The 16,741-nt window shown below is 44.0% G+C and overlaps 1 protein-coding gene across 1 annotated transcript in view; it reads right to left on the bottom strand.

Annotated features, from left to right (window-relative positions):
• LOC142140563 (olfactory receptor 56A4-like) overlaps positions 1–16,741 on the bottom strand; it is an 82,851-nt gene that overhangs the window by 24,685 nt on the left and 41,425 nt on the right. The window lies entirely within an intron of this gene.

Genomic DNA, 16,741 nt, shown 5'->3' with positions numbered 1-16,741 from the left:
AGAATGAAATGACTCATCATATCAATTCTATTCATAGGCTATGAGTTAGGAAAAATATGAGGGTACAAATCCATCACCAAATATATATATATATATATATATATATATATATATATATATATATATATATATAATATATATATATATATATACATGTATGTATGTATGTATGTATGTATGTATGTATGTATGTATGTATGTAGGTTCTCTCAATCAACAACCATCTGAATATAAACCAAACCAACGGGTCCAAATAAACACCAGTTCATCCCTAGACTCCCCAGAACTTTAGCACACTGTCCATCGGATCCAGATGTGATATGATTGTGTAGAACCACTGGAGTCTGATGGAGCCAACAAGTCTGCAAGTCCATAGTTATAGAATAAGCCAGGCTGAGCAAATAAGTCTGCAAACCAAAGAAAAGCTTGTAAACCAGTATCATCATCATCATCATATATTTATATAGCGCCACTAATTCCGCAGCGCTGTACAGAGAACTCATTCACATCAGTTCCTGTCCCAGTGGAGCTTACAGTCTAAATTCCCTAATATACACACACTGACAGACTAGGGTCAATTTGATAGCAGCCAATTAACCTACCAGTATGTTTTTGGAGTGTGTGAGTAAACTGGAGCACCCAGAGGAAACCGAACTCAAGACCCCAGTGCTGAGAGACAGAAGCGCTAACCACTGAGCCACCGTGCTGCCCTATTCATGATACTTCCAGGCACATTCCTCAGCACACTGGCAGAAGCTGAGACTCCAACACCAGTAGATTTCAGAAGCAATGGTACTCACATCTAGAGCTCTTTTACATCCTATTTTTAAAGGGATTACAATTCCCAAGACCAAAGTCCATCCTGCAAAGGGTGGTTTTAGGAAAAGGTCTCCGATTAGTAGCGTTCAGTGAGGGGCTGAACAATAGAGTAGTCATGTCTCAGAGCCAAGATGAGTCCACCCTGCTGTTTGCATGCCACAATGTCTGACTCAGTCCTAGGGGAGAACAATGGGATCTTGATATAATTGATCCCTACGTGATTATGGGTGATAGCCAATCACTTCATGTTTAAACCCATTGTAGCCATTTGTGACATCAGATGGGCTCATACTGTTCCCAGCTTCCTGTCTTTAGTGTCTTTGCAGGATGTTACTGGTCCAGAATAAAACATCACACCTGGCCCTGTTTAAGAACAATAGCTGACCGCTAAATCCTATACTGGAAAACGGCAATCTTGGTTATGTCCATTCTTCTGGAGACCTGGCCTGGTGATCATCTTAAAACAATGGCAGAATGGGCCTGGGACAGTCCATTCTGTCACAACATGGAAGGAGGAAGGAAAAGTGCAACTCTGAGAAACTTCCTCTTCTGATCCGTGCAAAATTTCATTTCAACAATGTTCATTTCTCTGTGGCACCGATTTTACTAGGAACCAACAAGAAATATGAATACAGCAGAAAAAAGAATGACTAAGGGTGAAACATATTGTGAGTTATTCCTTTCTGTTATAAAGCTTCAGACCGTAGATGTTACTTATCAGTCTTTTGATTGATGGCCTCATCCCCAGGCACTTCATGTATCTCTCCCCATTAATCATGAATACACATATCTGATTGCAGGCAGGTGACATAACTCCTTGGGCACTTGCTCAGTAAAGCTATGAGTTTTTATAGTCACATATTAAGCAGCATATGTATATATTAGACTAGTACACTCTAAGACAGTCTTATTAGTATTGATACATACTGAAAGTCTAATTGCCTTCAACTTGTGTCTACAGTTAAGAGACTGGGCCATCTGCCCTGACCTTCCCTAATCCTGACTTAGTGCTTAGTATTTGCTGTCTTATTTGTTGTTTAGAAAAGCTAGCCTGTAGGCCCTGACCTTTTGGCTCCCACAATAAAGACTGAGCTCTATAGTGGGGGCCCCTAGTGAATACTGGGCTTTTGCTGAATGTGCCATAGGTTATTTCAGATAATTGGTGGATTACTGGGTTTGCATCCCTCTAACTCTTATTGTTTACAGAGATCATGAATCAGCTCATCCGGGACCTCAATGAGAATGTTGAAAAAACTAAATAATGGACAGGACCAGATTATTCCTCCATTATTCTCCAATCCTCCGCATGATATCATTTTAAAAGCTAATGGTATCTTCATTTAACCAGCTTTCCGTGTTCTCTTTACTTTGTTCCTCACATTTCATCTTTCGGGGGCAACTGCTCAAAAATACAAAATGCCACCGAAACTCCTAATTCAAACCCATGTAATTTGTCACCTTAACCACTGCAACTGTTTTCTCTCTGTCTGGCCAATATAAATACTATCCTTCCTGCATTTAATCATAAATGTTGCTGAAAGGCTCATCAACACTTTCCACCTCTTCTTATCTTCTGCCCCCTGTCAATCCCTTCATTGGCTTCTTGTATCATAAACCTCAGAGTGCTGAGCTGATCCTACAAGTACTTCCAAAAAGTCTGCCCCATTATATTTCCTACCGCACCAATATATACTCTCCGTGTCATTCTCTGTGCTCCTCAAATGGCCTTGTTATGTCTGTCCCTCGCATAACTTCATCCCATGCATGGCTGCTAGACATTTCCCATAAAGCTCCCACTTTATGGAACGCTATACTCCACCCCATCTCCTCAAACTTCAAAATATTTAAACAATCCCTAAAAATGTATCTGTTCTAAGAAGCCTGTCACTCTTTTTCTATATAATCACGTCTCTTACACCAGCTCTATATTAAAGTAGCCACTCACACTTTCCCATCAGTAATTATAAGTGTGTTAAGTGTTCTTCACGCTTCTTAAATTGTAAGCTTGTTTCAGTGCTTGTTTACATTGTTTGCAAGATTTCATGATTCATAGCTCTGTGTATTATGTTGGTGCCATAGAGATAACAGATAATAATAACAATAAATGACAATAATTTAGCTCTTTCAAAGCCTGACCAGTAATATCGGTGTTACTCAGGTTACCGTTATCTTCTCTCTATCTGGATTTTCAGTTTTAAATATTAAATCATCTGCACCAGCTACTTCTGTGAAAGTTTTATCTACACCCCTATTCCTAGTGTACAGATTTACAGGTTTTTTTCTTAAGCCAATTTGAAATATAACTAGACAATTGTGTTTCAGACCACTCAAAAGGAGCCAGTATTATTTCTTTGTTCTTGAAGAAGCTGAAGTCTGGTCTTCACCAAAAATTTAAATGTCAGTAAAATGTCTTCATTATTGTCTCCTTTTAAGACAACTTCAGGAACCAAATAAGTTGCTATCCTCAGCCACCACCATGGCTTCTACACCATAGACAACATACCAGAACGCTCAGACAATATACAGTTCAGTATTGGTCTCACATTTCAATAGTAGGTTGGACCAATGAGGTAGAGTAGGTTGTGTTTGTCAAAAAATATCTGAACAAAAATATTGGAAATCCCCATGGTGCCACTGGTTGTGGACCTGCCTCCGACCATATCGTCTATATGATTGTGACATCAATATGAATCCTTGTCCTAATCCTGAAAATGTGTTTATTCTCTCTCTCTCTCTTTACATAACGCTCAGACTATGTCCGAACGTATTAAGGTAACCCTAAAAGTGGTGTAATCTCCCGGCCTGCCCCCCTCCACTAGAGCGATCTCCATTGGTCCATCCGACTGTCCCCTAATTTGTGCACCTTAAAACGGGCACTTAAAACTCATCTGTTCCTAAAAGTCCAACAACCATCCTCCTAACCATCTCTCCACGCTCGATCCCCTCTCTTCCCTTGACCCGCTATTCGCTCTTCTTGAGATTGATCCTCTCTGCCTCCCCATTGTGCCTCCTGTCTGTATGCCCTCCATTACGATGTAAGCTCTAACGAGCAGGGTCCTCTTCCCTCCTGTCTCTCTACCTATTCTTCTGCTCCAACTTCCCTGTGCAAGCTATGTTTGGAGCTTTTGAATTCCTGGTAATTTTTGTTTATTGTTTGTTGTTGTTTTACCCTGTATAGTCCACTTGTGCGGAAACCTTATGGTGCCCTATAAATGAAGATTAATAATAATAATAATAATAATAATAATCTGTGTAACCCAGATTTTTATTTTACTTAGAAAAGTATGTTACATTTATTTTTCATAATAAGCTAACATAATATGGTAATACATTGTCATTCATAAAAATACACCGTACACATAAAAAAGCACAGTATACGTCTATGTTTACAGTAACTCTAAATGGGGCCCTGTATGTATAAAAGTGTTTTCAGGAACTACCAGAATTACTGTTGGAACCCTTCCCTCAAGTTTTTACTGACTGTACACAAATCCACACTTGTATTGGCTTTCCAGATGAATAATTGAATGGATTATTATTATCAGTAACTACAATGAGTGGGAGATGTGAGAAAATCTGTAAGATAAAGTACATGGGGGCACCCAAAAAGCTTACGTTGGGAGGAAGAGATGGATGAAAACGTAAGAAGACTGGTCACAAATTCACATGGAAGTCGTTAAAAGCTTGATTTACATACACATAAAGGAAAATTCATACAAATTACTGTTCCACTGGTACCTAGTGCCTACCAGACTTAATGCCATTTACCCCTCGGTACCCAACTTGTACCAGCGCGGCTGTGGCTTGGAAGGCACCCTGTCACATATCTGGTGGGACCAAACTTCCGGAAGTCCGTAACTTAACCGATATCATCACGCAAGTTCACCTTCCCTGCAACCTCTCTTATCCGAAACATTCACAAAAACTGATGCCCACTGTAAAGCAATGGGCATGGTGTATGGTGTTACAACCCCTTAATCTAATCCATACCTGAACTACACTTTTTAGCCATGTTGCTATCAGAAAGTATCAGTGATGTAATTTTAAAATCTCCTTGGAAAAATACTTCAAGGGTTAAATTCCACCTGCACAGGGAACACTCAAGAGTTAAGTGAATTAAGCTATCATTGTTATTTCTGTTTGCTCCCCATTGTCCACTAGTGAGCTCTACAGACAGCGGGGTCATGTGAGGGAAGACACCTGGGAAGGTAGGGGAGGGGGCTGGATAGTGTGAGAAGCCCACCAATCGAGACCTTTTGCAACTACCCTGGACAGGCAGTTCCCAAGGTGGGAGTTGGAGGTGATAAAAAACATCTCCCTGGTTCCCCCCTCTAGTCTCTATTCCCTAGATTGAATTCTCCTCCACATTGTTATAATAGTTGCTAAGTTTGATCATTTGTATACTGTATAGTTCACCCTTTGCTATGTCTCCTTGAGCCACATTTATTCTTTATGCAACTGAGACTTTGTCCCCTTCCCCGACCCTTCTTCCTTCTTCTCTAACTCCATCCTCACATCTCATTACAGACATTACCTGCTCTTATCTCTGTATTGAATTTGATCCTGTTCGTGGATGCCAACATTTCTTATGTAACACCCTTAAGGGGTGTGTAACTGTTTATATGTTGTTTGTGCGAATTTACTTTGCGTGGGTTTTCTTCACCTTGATAGACGTTTCCAGCAGTTCCTTCTTTTCCCACGTCACAGTAGAGACAGGCGGCCCCAAACCCCCAATACACAATGATGACACAAATAAAATAACCGCATATTTATTTTACGGGAACCCTTTCATGCAGTCTAATGTCCTTTAATTGAACGGTTAATGTCACCCCGTACAACTAGCAAGTTAATTGTGGCAAATACTGTATCACATTAAACAGCAAAATGCAACGTGCAATATTTAGTTTCCAATTTAACGTCTGTTGGAGGTAACTGTAACTTTAAAAGGCAATCCAAACTGTTATTACTTCAATATATGTATTATAGTTGTTTCTTCCCTGGCAGCTTTTCAAATGCTGAACCAGAAACACTGTATAACCAGCCATTGCTGAGCACTACTGCCGCTTGTCACCATTAATACGCTGTTAGATATGATGACACAGTATTACTGATGTATTGCAGGGGCAGCCAGAGTGTACATACCTATTAGGTGTAGCTGCTGGTTTTTAGTTGGACTTGAGATAAACAACTGACTGACTCTTGTGTAGTTATATTTACCTTAAAGTATTTCGCTGAATACCACAACAAGATGGCCGACTGTAGGTCACTAATGCTGGACTGTCTCTAACTCCTCTGCCTTACAGTCCTTACTATAATATCAATGCTCTGCAGTTTCTGTCACTGTTCTCTGACAACCTCCTTTTCTGGGTAGGATAATTAAGTTTATATAAGTGTAACTCTGCCAAACTTAACTGTGTAAAAGTTATCTTACAGCACCCTTATGACTCTTGGTTACAGGGAATATTCAGTCCTCCTGACTGCTTCAGGCTGTACAACTAGTCCTGTAGAACAGCTATATCACGCTCCTCAGGTATCTCTTCAGCATACAGGCTCCATTGGAAGACCAAACCTGCCAGACCTATTATTTGTATTTCAGGAATGACAATTAGCAATGGAGCTCTCCTGAATGTCACTGGACACTTTGAAGAACACTGCTACCCCTCCTCTTTCTTTTCTACCTATGAGGCTGCCCAACTGCACTAGAGACTGTAAAGAACTGTGCTACTCCTTCTGTGGCCCTCTGTGAAATGATGCTGGATTGCCGTGGAGGGCGGTACTAGAATCCACACCTCGCGAGATCTGAGATCCGACGACGTAACGCTGACGTTTTGCCTCGTTTTCAATTCCAAGGGTGCACGAAAGTACCGAGCCAACTCGGCTCGCTACTCGGATCTGCTAAGTTTGGGTGTGTTCGGTTCTCGGGGAACCAAGCCTGAGCATCTCTAATATATTGTATTTGTAAGTAGTTAAAATGTCTGGCAGCATGGTTTTCTTATATTGTGTATACATACAGACTAGTCCATTGTTTTAGCCTAAGCAAAAGGATTATTGTTCACTAGTCCTGTATGTATGTACATCACACCAGCATGTGTTAAGATAGGGAAAAGATCCACAGATAGAGCTCTATGTTTAATTACAGAGGACTGCATTGTGTATTTAAATGTAATGTGTCTGGATTGGGATCCCTCCTGCTTAAACAAACTCTGCTGTATAGCCACAGAACAATAACTATCCCTAATTGTATAGAGAGAAAATCATCTGCTATCTGTGAAAAGGTAAATGCAGAAAAAGACCAATCAGGCAGCTCCTGAAACTCCTGAGGAGGTCATTTATGGCAATAAAAACGAGCTCCAGTGAACAGCAAATTGGCATTCACTACCCAGTGATAGCTGATGTCAGGCTGGCGTTGAGATCTAGATCTCTGTCCCTGACAGGAAAGGGACAATCGGTCCCTGGAGTACTGCATTTGTCCTGATCTACTCTCTCCAGGTCCTGGGAAGTTATGTGTCTGCAATGAGTTGCCTAATCCTTGTTATTTGTTCTGTCTTAGTGTTACACCTAATATAATAGTCCCTGGCTTGTCTGTCTCTCCTCTAATCCTGACCATGTTCCAGTTTCTGCTGATCTGTGGTTGATGACCGGGTGTCACTCACCGGACTGTGAGTGCTTCTTCCCGGACATTTAGGAACCGTGGCCGTCCTCCATCCTGAGGGACTGCGCATGCGCAGCCCTTTCTATACCTCCAGTGTATGTTCCTTTAACTTAATTGGCAGATCAGGCAACCTCCCTATATTAAGCACCTGTGGTCATCACCACATTGCCTGATCTTGGAGTCTCATTCCCCATGAGTCTCTGAAGGTGTTCCTGTGTTTCCTGTTTATTCAGCCCTGCTGATTCTGTGGTTTCCAAACCACTTCTACCTCTGTGGTTTCCAAACCACTTCTGCTACTGTGGTTCCCATTCCACTTCTACCATCTACTGTATCATCGTGACTGTGAGCTGATTCCTATCCGCTGCCTCCGTGCCCTACAGTCTTCTAATCACTTCAACTCTACCAGGTATCATTGGGACTGTTAGCTGATGCCTATCCGCTGCCTCCGTGCATTACAGGCTTCAACCACATCCACTCACCTGTTCATGATTGTGACTGCCAGCTGATTCCTATCCGCTGCCTCCGTGCACTACAGGCTTCAACCTGCTACTCGTCTGTGTTTCATCATCGTGACTGTTTGGCTGATTCCTATCCGCTGCCTCCGTGCACTACAGTCTTCAAACTGCAACTCGACTGTGTTTCATCGTGACTGTTTAGCTGATTCCTATCCGCTGCCTCTGTGCGCTTCAGTCTTCAGTCCTTGTCTACTCTACCGTGTTTCCTTGAGTCTGCTGCCACTATTGCTACCCGCTACTCTCCGTGATCATCTGTTCCAGTTCAACTCTGCTCCGGTGTCCCATCGTTACTGCACCTGCTGGTTGCTATTGGTTACCTCCGTGTTCCCGCAGAGACCCGCTGCTGTTACTTCTCAGCGCTACTCATCCATCTACTGCTGATCCGCTCTCCACGCCTTCCTGTGTTCCCTGCTGGTCTACCTACCTGTGCGCTGCACCTACTAGACCACCGCTTCACCCATCCAGGGACTTCGCATCCTGCCGGCCTCCTGCCGTTCAGGTATCTCTGCACTCCTGTCTGACTGCCTCCTGAACCACGGTATGCATACTTCTCATTGACTGTGCTGTGTATTGCATACCTTGCTGGACTGTGTTGGTTCTCCTCTGGAGTGTGCTATCCGCTGAGTCTATTGCCATCATTGACTGTGTTATCTTATGCTGGACTACTTCAAGAGACTTTCTATATTGGCAGTATTGTTCAGTCATCTATACATTTATATTGTGCATATCACTGTGGTTCAAAGTCAAGGTGCCCGTGTATATCTTGTGTTGCAGTCTCTCCCCGTGCACCTCCTCACATATATATTCAGTGGTACAACTTGCTGAAGGCAGACCACTGATCCCTGTTTCCTGTATCACCTGTTCCAGTATCCTCTCACATAGCAGTGGTACAACTTGCTATCGCAGACCACTGACTACCCGGATACCTCCACTTGGATTCCACTCCTTCACTCAGACAGCGGTACAACTTGCTATCTGCAGACCGCTGACTCTCATCACCCCCTCGTTTCTGTTGGACATTCCTCCTCACTATAGCAGTGGTACAACTTGCTACCGCAGACCACTGACTACCTTCACGTGTCCTTTGTCCATACAGTTCCTCGTGTATTACTACCTCCATATTGCCAGTGCTGCTAGTCATAGACTTTCCTGAGCATCTCATCACCTGCTATTTCCTGTTCCGTGATCACCCTGCTACCAGAGTACCATATTACCACCTATACTGCTCTGGTAAGCCTATCACCTGGTGATCCCTGGGTAAAGACTCCTAGTGCCCGTGACAGTAAGATCAGGCCATGACAGACCCAGATACGGAACCTACTGCTAAAGAGATGCTGCAGCATCTGGTCAGCCGTGTGGAGCAACAGGATGCTCGCCAACAGCTGTTACTTCAATGTTACCAATCGTTAACCTCCCAAGGAACATCTGGACAGACTGTTACAGCTAGTATTGAAGCTCCTGTGCTTTCCTCCGTTTCCCCAGTGCCATCCCAGGTGTCTACAGCTCCTACGCTTCACCTGCCTACTCCGTCAAAATATGACGGGGACCCCAAAACTTGTAGAGGTTTCCTTAACCAATGTTCAGTCCATTTTGAACTCCAACCTCAAAATTTTTCTACCCATCGTTCCAGAGTGGCCTATCTTATCTCATTGTTTTCTGGACAAGCCCTGGCTTGGGCCTCCCCTCTGTGGGAAAGAAACGATCCAATTCTACAAGATAGTGCCAAATTCATTTCCACGTTCCGAAGTGTGTTCGATGAACCAGGTCGTGTGACCTCCGCTGCTTCCAGCATTCTTCGTTTGCGACAAGGCTCCCATACAGTAGGACAGTATGTCATTCAATTTAGGATCTTAGCCTCTGAACTTCAGTGGAACACTGAAGCATTAGTTGCCGCCTTCTGGCAGGGGCTCTCCGATAAAATTAAAGATGCACTGACTACCCAAGAGCTTCCTTCGTCACTAGAAGATTTGATCTCTCTTTGCCATCGTGTAGACATGAGATTTCGTGAAAGAGAATCTGAGAAAACAACTTCTGCTAAAGCACCTCTTCGTTTAAACCCTCAATTTCGTCCAGTTTCACCTTCTGTGATTCCCATGGAGATAGGACGTTCCAAATTATCTTTAGAAGAGAGGAAACGAAGAGTAAAGAATAGACTCTGTATCTATTGTGCTGATTCCACACATATGCTCAGTTCTTGCCCTAAGAAATCGGGAAATGCCAGGCCCTAACTAGTTCTGGAGAGGTGAAGTTAGGGTCCCTGGAGTCCTCTCCATTGTCTATGAAATCTAAAGTCTGCGCTTTCGATGTTACGATTTCCTTTGCTACCAAATCCTTTGAGTCACAGGCATTGATTGATTCCGGAGCAGCAGGAAATTTCATTTCTAAATCACTAGTGAATCAATGGTCCCTACCAGTGATCACTTTAAAAACACCCATTACTGTGACGGCTATAGATGGATCACGTCTCATCAATGGTCTCATCACCCAGAGTACGTCTCCAGTAACCCTTCAGATTGGTGTACTACACCATGAAGAAATTTCGTTTTTAATTCTTCCTGTTACGACAAGTCCGATTGTCTTAGGCCTTCCATGGCTTCAATGTCACTCTCCCCAGATTGACTGGCGCACCCCTCAAGTTACGTCTTGGGGGCCTGAATGTCACCATCGTTGTCTCTCTCAAGTTATTCCTCTTAAAGTACAGCAATCTTCCATCTCATCTTCCTCCCCGGGACTCCCTCCTCAGTATGCTTCATTTGCCGATGTGTTTGATAAAGCTCAGTCTGAACGTCTTCCTCCTCATCGTTCTTGGGATTGTCCGATCGACCTTCTACCTGGCAAGACTCCTCCCAGGGGTCGGGTCTATCCTCTCTCGTTACCTGAAACTCAAGCCACATCTGAGTACATACAGGAGAATCTCCAGCGTGGGTTCATTCGACCTTCCACCTCTCCCGCTGGAGCTGGGTTCTTCTTCGTCAAAAAGAAGGATGGATCATTACGCCCTTGTATAGATTTTCGTGGACTCAACGCCATTACTATCAAGAATCGGTATCCCATTCCGCTGATCACTGAGCTATTTGATCGCATCAAGGGAGCTCGGATATTTACTAAGTTGGATCTTCGTGGTGCCTACAATTTAATTAGAATCCGTTCCGGTGACGAATGGAAGACCGCGTTTAACACCAGAGATGGGCATTACGAATATTTAGTAATGCCCTTCGGGCTGTGTAATGCCCCCGCGGTTTTCCAGGGTTTCATCAATGAGATCTTTCGGGACTTATTATATGTATGTGTCGTTGTCTACCTGGACGACATATTGATCTTCTCACAGGACCTGCCTTCTCATCACCAACATGTGGCAGAGGTCCTCTCCAGACTACGGAAAAACTCGTTGTTCTGTAAATTGGAAAAATGTTCATTCGAGTTACCCCAGATTCCATTCTTGGGGTATATAGTTTCCGGAGTTGGCCTGAAGATGGATCCAGACAAAGTAAATGCTGTACTACATTGGCCTCAGCCAACTACTCTTCGTGCCATCCAGCGTTTTTTAGGTTTTGCCAATTACTATAGACGCTTCATTCAAGACTTCTCATCCATTGCATCTCCCATTGTGGCCTTAACTCGGAAAGGGGCTAATACTAAGCAATGGTCATCTGAGGCTCTCCAAGCCTTTCAAATCCTCAAAGAGTCCTTCTCGTCTGCTCCCATTCTGCGACAACCTGATGTGACACTCCCCTTCTTCCTAGAAGTAGATGCCTCTAATGTGGGCTTAGGAGCTATTCTCTCCCAACGCTCGGAGCAACAAAAATTACATCCTTGTGCCTTCTACTCTCGGGGTCTTCTGCCCGCAGAGAAAAAACTATACTATCGGGGACAAGGAGTTGCTGGCCATCAAAGCTGCATTAGAGGAATGGAGATACTTGTTGGAAGGAGCTCGCCATCCGGTGACGATCTTCACGGATCATAAGAACTTGTCATATTTGCAATCTGCTCAATGCTTGAACCCTCGTCAAGCAAGATGGTCTCTTTTCTTTTCCCGTTTTGAATTAATTATAACCTTCAAACCAGCTGCTAAGAACAAGAAAGCTGACGCTCTATCTCGAGCTTTTGTGACGTCCTCTGATGTAGAAGAGGTTCCCAACCATGCTATTCTAGACCCCAAATGTATTTCTCTGGCTGCTTCATCCACCAAAATGCTACCATTTGGGAAGACCCTCGTGCCTCCTACTCTGAGGAGGAAAATCCTTTCGTGGTTTCATGCCTCTCGTTTTTCTGGACACGCCGGTGAACATAAGACCTTTGAGATTCTCTCTCGTAGTTACTGGTGGCCTTCAATGAGGAGAGACGTCAAAGAGTTTATTGCTTCCTGTGATTTATGTTCTCAGTTCAAATCCTCCCGCAGAACTCCAGCAGGGTTGCTGCGACCACTACCCATTCCGTCCAAGCCTTGGACCCATATTAGTATGGATTTCGTTACTGATTTGCCACCAAGTAAGAATCACAATACTATTTGGGTAGTGGTAGACAGATTTTCGAAGATGGCTCATTTCGTCCCTCTGTCCGGTTTACCTTCCTCGTCTACTCTGGCTGAACATTTCATTAAAGAAATCTTCCGCATCCATGGATGTCCGTCTGAGATTGTGTCAGATAGAGGAGTACAATTCGTTTCCAGATTCTGGCGGGCCCTTTGTAAAACCTTGGGCATACGATTAGCACTCTCATCGTCTTACCATCCGCAATCTAACGGACAAACGGAACGAGTCAATCAAGATCTTGAGACTTTTATTAGGATGTTCTCTTCAGCCAACCAAGACAACTGGGTAGAATTGCTCCCTTGGGCTGAATTCGCCCATAACAACATGTACCATGAGTCATCATCCAAAACTCCATTCTTTGTGGTCTACGGTCACCATCCGTCTTTTCCGGAATTTCCTGCCCTCCCGCCCACCCAAGTTCCTGCTGTGGAGACTGCTTGTCAGACCTTCAAAAATATCTGGTCTCAGGTCAAAACCTGTTTAAAGAAGACATCTAACAAATATAAGTCTTTCGCAGATAAGAAGAGGCGGGCTATTCCACCACTAAAAATTGGAGATCGTGTCTGGTTATCTACCAAAAATATTCGTTTGAAGGTTCCATCTATGAAATTCGCCCCTCGTTTTATTGGTCCATATAGGATCATTCAAGTTATCAATCCAGTATGTGTTAAACTTCTTCTTCCTAAGAATCTTCGGATCTCCAATGCCTTCCATGTGTCCTTGCTCAAACCTCTCATCATCAACCGTTTCTCGACTCCTTCCTCAGCACCGCAGCCAGTTCAAGTTCATCAGGAGGAGGATTTCGAGATTACTGAGGTATTGGATGCAAAAATTTCGCGAGGAGTCCTCCGTTTCCTCGTTCATTGGAAGGGCTTTGGTCCTGAAGAGCGTTCATGGATCAAAGCTGAAGATCTTAATGCTCCTGCCCTTCTGAAGAAGTTTTATTCCAAAAATCCGGACAAGCCCGGTTCCAGGCGTTCTGTGCCCACCTTTAAAAGGGGGGGTACTGTCACTCACCGGACTGTGAGTGCTTCTTCCCGGACATTTAGGAACCGTGGCCGTCCTCCATCCTGAGGGACTGCGCATGCGCAGCCCTTTCTATACCTCCAGTGTATGTTCCTTTAACTTAATTGGCAGATCAGGCAACCTCCCTATATTAAGCACCTGTGGTCATCACCACATTGCCTGATCTTGGAGTCTCATTCCCCATGAGTCTCTGAAGGTGTTCCTGTGTTTCCTGTTTATTCAGCCCTGCTGATTCTGTGGTTTCCAAACCACTTCTACCTCTGTGGTTTCCAAACCACTTCTGCTACTGTGGTTCCCATTCCACTTCTACCATCTACTGTATCATCGTGACTGTGAGCTGATTCCTATCCGCTGCCTCCGTGCCCTACAGTCTTCTAATCACTTCAACTCTACCAGGTATCATTGGGACTGTTAGCTGATGCCTATCCGCTGCCTCCGTGCATTACAGGCTTCAACCACATCCACTCACCTGTTCATGATTGTGACTGCCAGCTGATTCCTATCCGCTGCCTCCGTGCACTACAGGCTTCAACCTGCTACTCGTCTGTGTTTCATCATCGTGACTGTTTGGCTGATTCCTATCCGCTGCCTCCGTGCACTACAGTCTTCAAACTGCAACTCGACTGTGTTTCATCGTGACTGTTTAGCTGATTCCTATCCGCTGCCTCTGTGCGCTTCAGTCTTCAGTCCTTGTCTACTCTACCGTGTTTCCTTGAGTCTGCTGCCACTATTGCTACCCGCTACTCTCCGTGATCATCTGTTCCAGTTCAACTCTGCTCCGGTGTCCCATCGTTACTGCACCTGCTGGTTGCTATTGGTTACCTCCGTGTTCCCGCAGAGACCCGCTGCTGTTACTTCTCAGCGCTACTCATCCATCTACTGCTGATCCGCTCTCCACGCCTTCCTGTGTTCCCTGCTGGTCTACCTACCTGTGCGCTGCACCTACTAGACCACCGCTTCACCCATCCAGGGACTTCGCATCCTGCCGGCCTCCTGCCGTTCAGGTATCTCTGCACTCCTGTCTGACTGCCTCCTGAACCACGGTATGCATACTTCTCATTGACTGTGCTGTGTATTGCATACCTTGCTGGACTGTGTTGGTTCTCCTCTGGAGTGTGCTATCCGCTGAGTCTATTGCCATCATTGACTGTGTTATCTTATGCTGGACTACTTCAAGAGACTTTCTATATTGGCAGTATTGTTCAGTCATCTATACATTTATATTGTGCATATCACTGTGGTTCAAAGTCAAGGTGCCCGTGTATATCTTGTGTTGCAGTCTCTCCCCGTGCACCTCCTCACATATATATTCAGTGGTACAACTTGCTGAAGGCAGACCACTGATCCCTGTTTCCTGTATCACCTGTTCCAGTATCCTCTCACATAGCAGTGGTACAACTTGCTATCGCAGACCACTGACTACCCGGATACCTCCACTTGGATTCCACTCCTTCACTCAGACAGCGGTACAACTTGCTATCTGCAGACCGCTGACTCTCATCACCCCCTCGTTTCTGTTGGACATTCCTCCTCACTATAGCAGTGGTACAACTTGCTACCGCAGACCACTGACTACCTTCACGTGTCCTTTGTCCATACAGTTCCTCGTGTATTACTACCTCCATATTGCCAGTGCTGCTAGTCATAGACTTTCCTGAGCATCTCATCACCTGCTATTTCCTGTTCCGTGATCACCCTGCTACCAGAGTACCATATTACCACCTATACTGCTCTGGTAAGCCTATCACCTGGTGATCCCTGGGTAAAGACTCCTAGTGCCCGTGACACCGGGATTGTCTCTGGCTGCTGCCTGCACTGACTGAGACATGTTTATTGGTTCTGATCCTGTTCTGCCTGCCCTGAATCTGCTCTGTCTGTTCTGGTTATGTGGACTTCTGCAGCCACTCAGTACCCTTCACACCTGTTACAGTAATCTGCCTTGTCTCCACCTTCAGGTGCTGGGTACATTAATGCAAGAAGTACTAATACCTTTGTTCCAGGTATACCAAGGACTTTGCTGCACTAACATTATACGTTGCACAGCATTTGCACTCAAGGGGACTCAAATTATTGAGCCTACTCCTGTTAGCCCATCTACCCTGCTGGGGCATTCGTGGCAAATATTTCCTTGACCTGGAAAGTGTCTCCAATGAGCCAATATAGTTTATTTCTCTCTGGGTTCCTCAGAAACTGAATCAAAAAGTTTCTGGACGCATAGATGTCATCTCATTTCTAAAGCCAGACATAAAGTAAAGTATTTCATAAAATAAGACTCAAGTTCATTGTCTATCCATCTCTGTGTATGAACCAGTGATCAGTGTGTGGTTCTCGGTCATGTACTAGATAACAGATAATAATGTCAGATTGGAGAGTAATAACGATGACTCGGTCCGTATGTTGTACTGGAGGCTGCTGCTGAGTTTGATTAATGACTACCCAATGTCCGCAGCCATACAATGTCAGTATTTTATTACTACACAAGATTAGATGTCATATAGGTACCATCATCCCCAACTGTGAATAACAGTTTTACTTCAATTGAAAAATAAATAAATGGACGGTCTCTGTACTGAGACTCCAGCTTGATCTTTTATTACTTTGATTTCTTACAGCATGTTCTGTTTTATTTTATTTCATTATTTTTACATTTTCGTAACTTTCTTCCTTTTTCCTACTGATATTTCTCTTATAATACATCGGTTTTTAATTGGAGTTATTTTTTTTACGTTTTTCATAGCCGAGATGTATACATAGTAATACATCTGTCCCTTATATTCTTCATATGCATTAACGAAGAACTCTGTAGATGAATAAATTACAGTAATACCACTAGAACAGTAACACAAACACCAGCAGAACAGTGACATCACTAGAACTGTAACACAAACACCAGCAGAACAGTGACACCACTAGAACAGTAACACAAACACCAGCAGAACAGTGACACCACTAGATCAGTAACACAAAGACCAGCAGAACAGTGACACCACTAGATCAGTAACACAAACACCAGCAGAACAGTAACACCACTAGAACAGTGACACAAACACCAGCAGTACAGTGATACCACTAGAACAGTAACACAAACACCAGCAGAACAGTGACACCACTAGGACAGTAACACAAACACCAGCAGAACAGTGACACCACTAGAACAGTAACACAAACACCAACAGAACAGTGACACCACTAGGACA

Source organism: Mixophyes fleayi, chromosome 2, assembly GCF_038048845.1.
Source record: "Mixophyes fleayi isolate aMixFle1 chromosome 2, aMixFle1.hap1, whole genome shotgun sequence".
NCBI classification, from domain to species: Eukaryota; Metazoa; Chordata; class Amphibia; order Anura; family Limnodynastidae; genus Mixophyes; species Mixophyes fleayi.
This window is presented reverse-complemented; position numbering and strand designations above follow the sequence as displayed.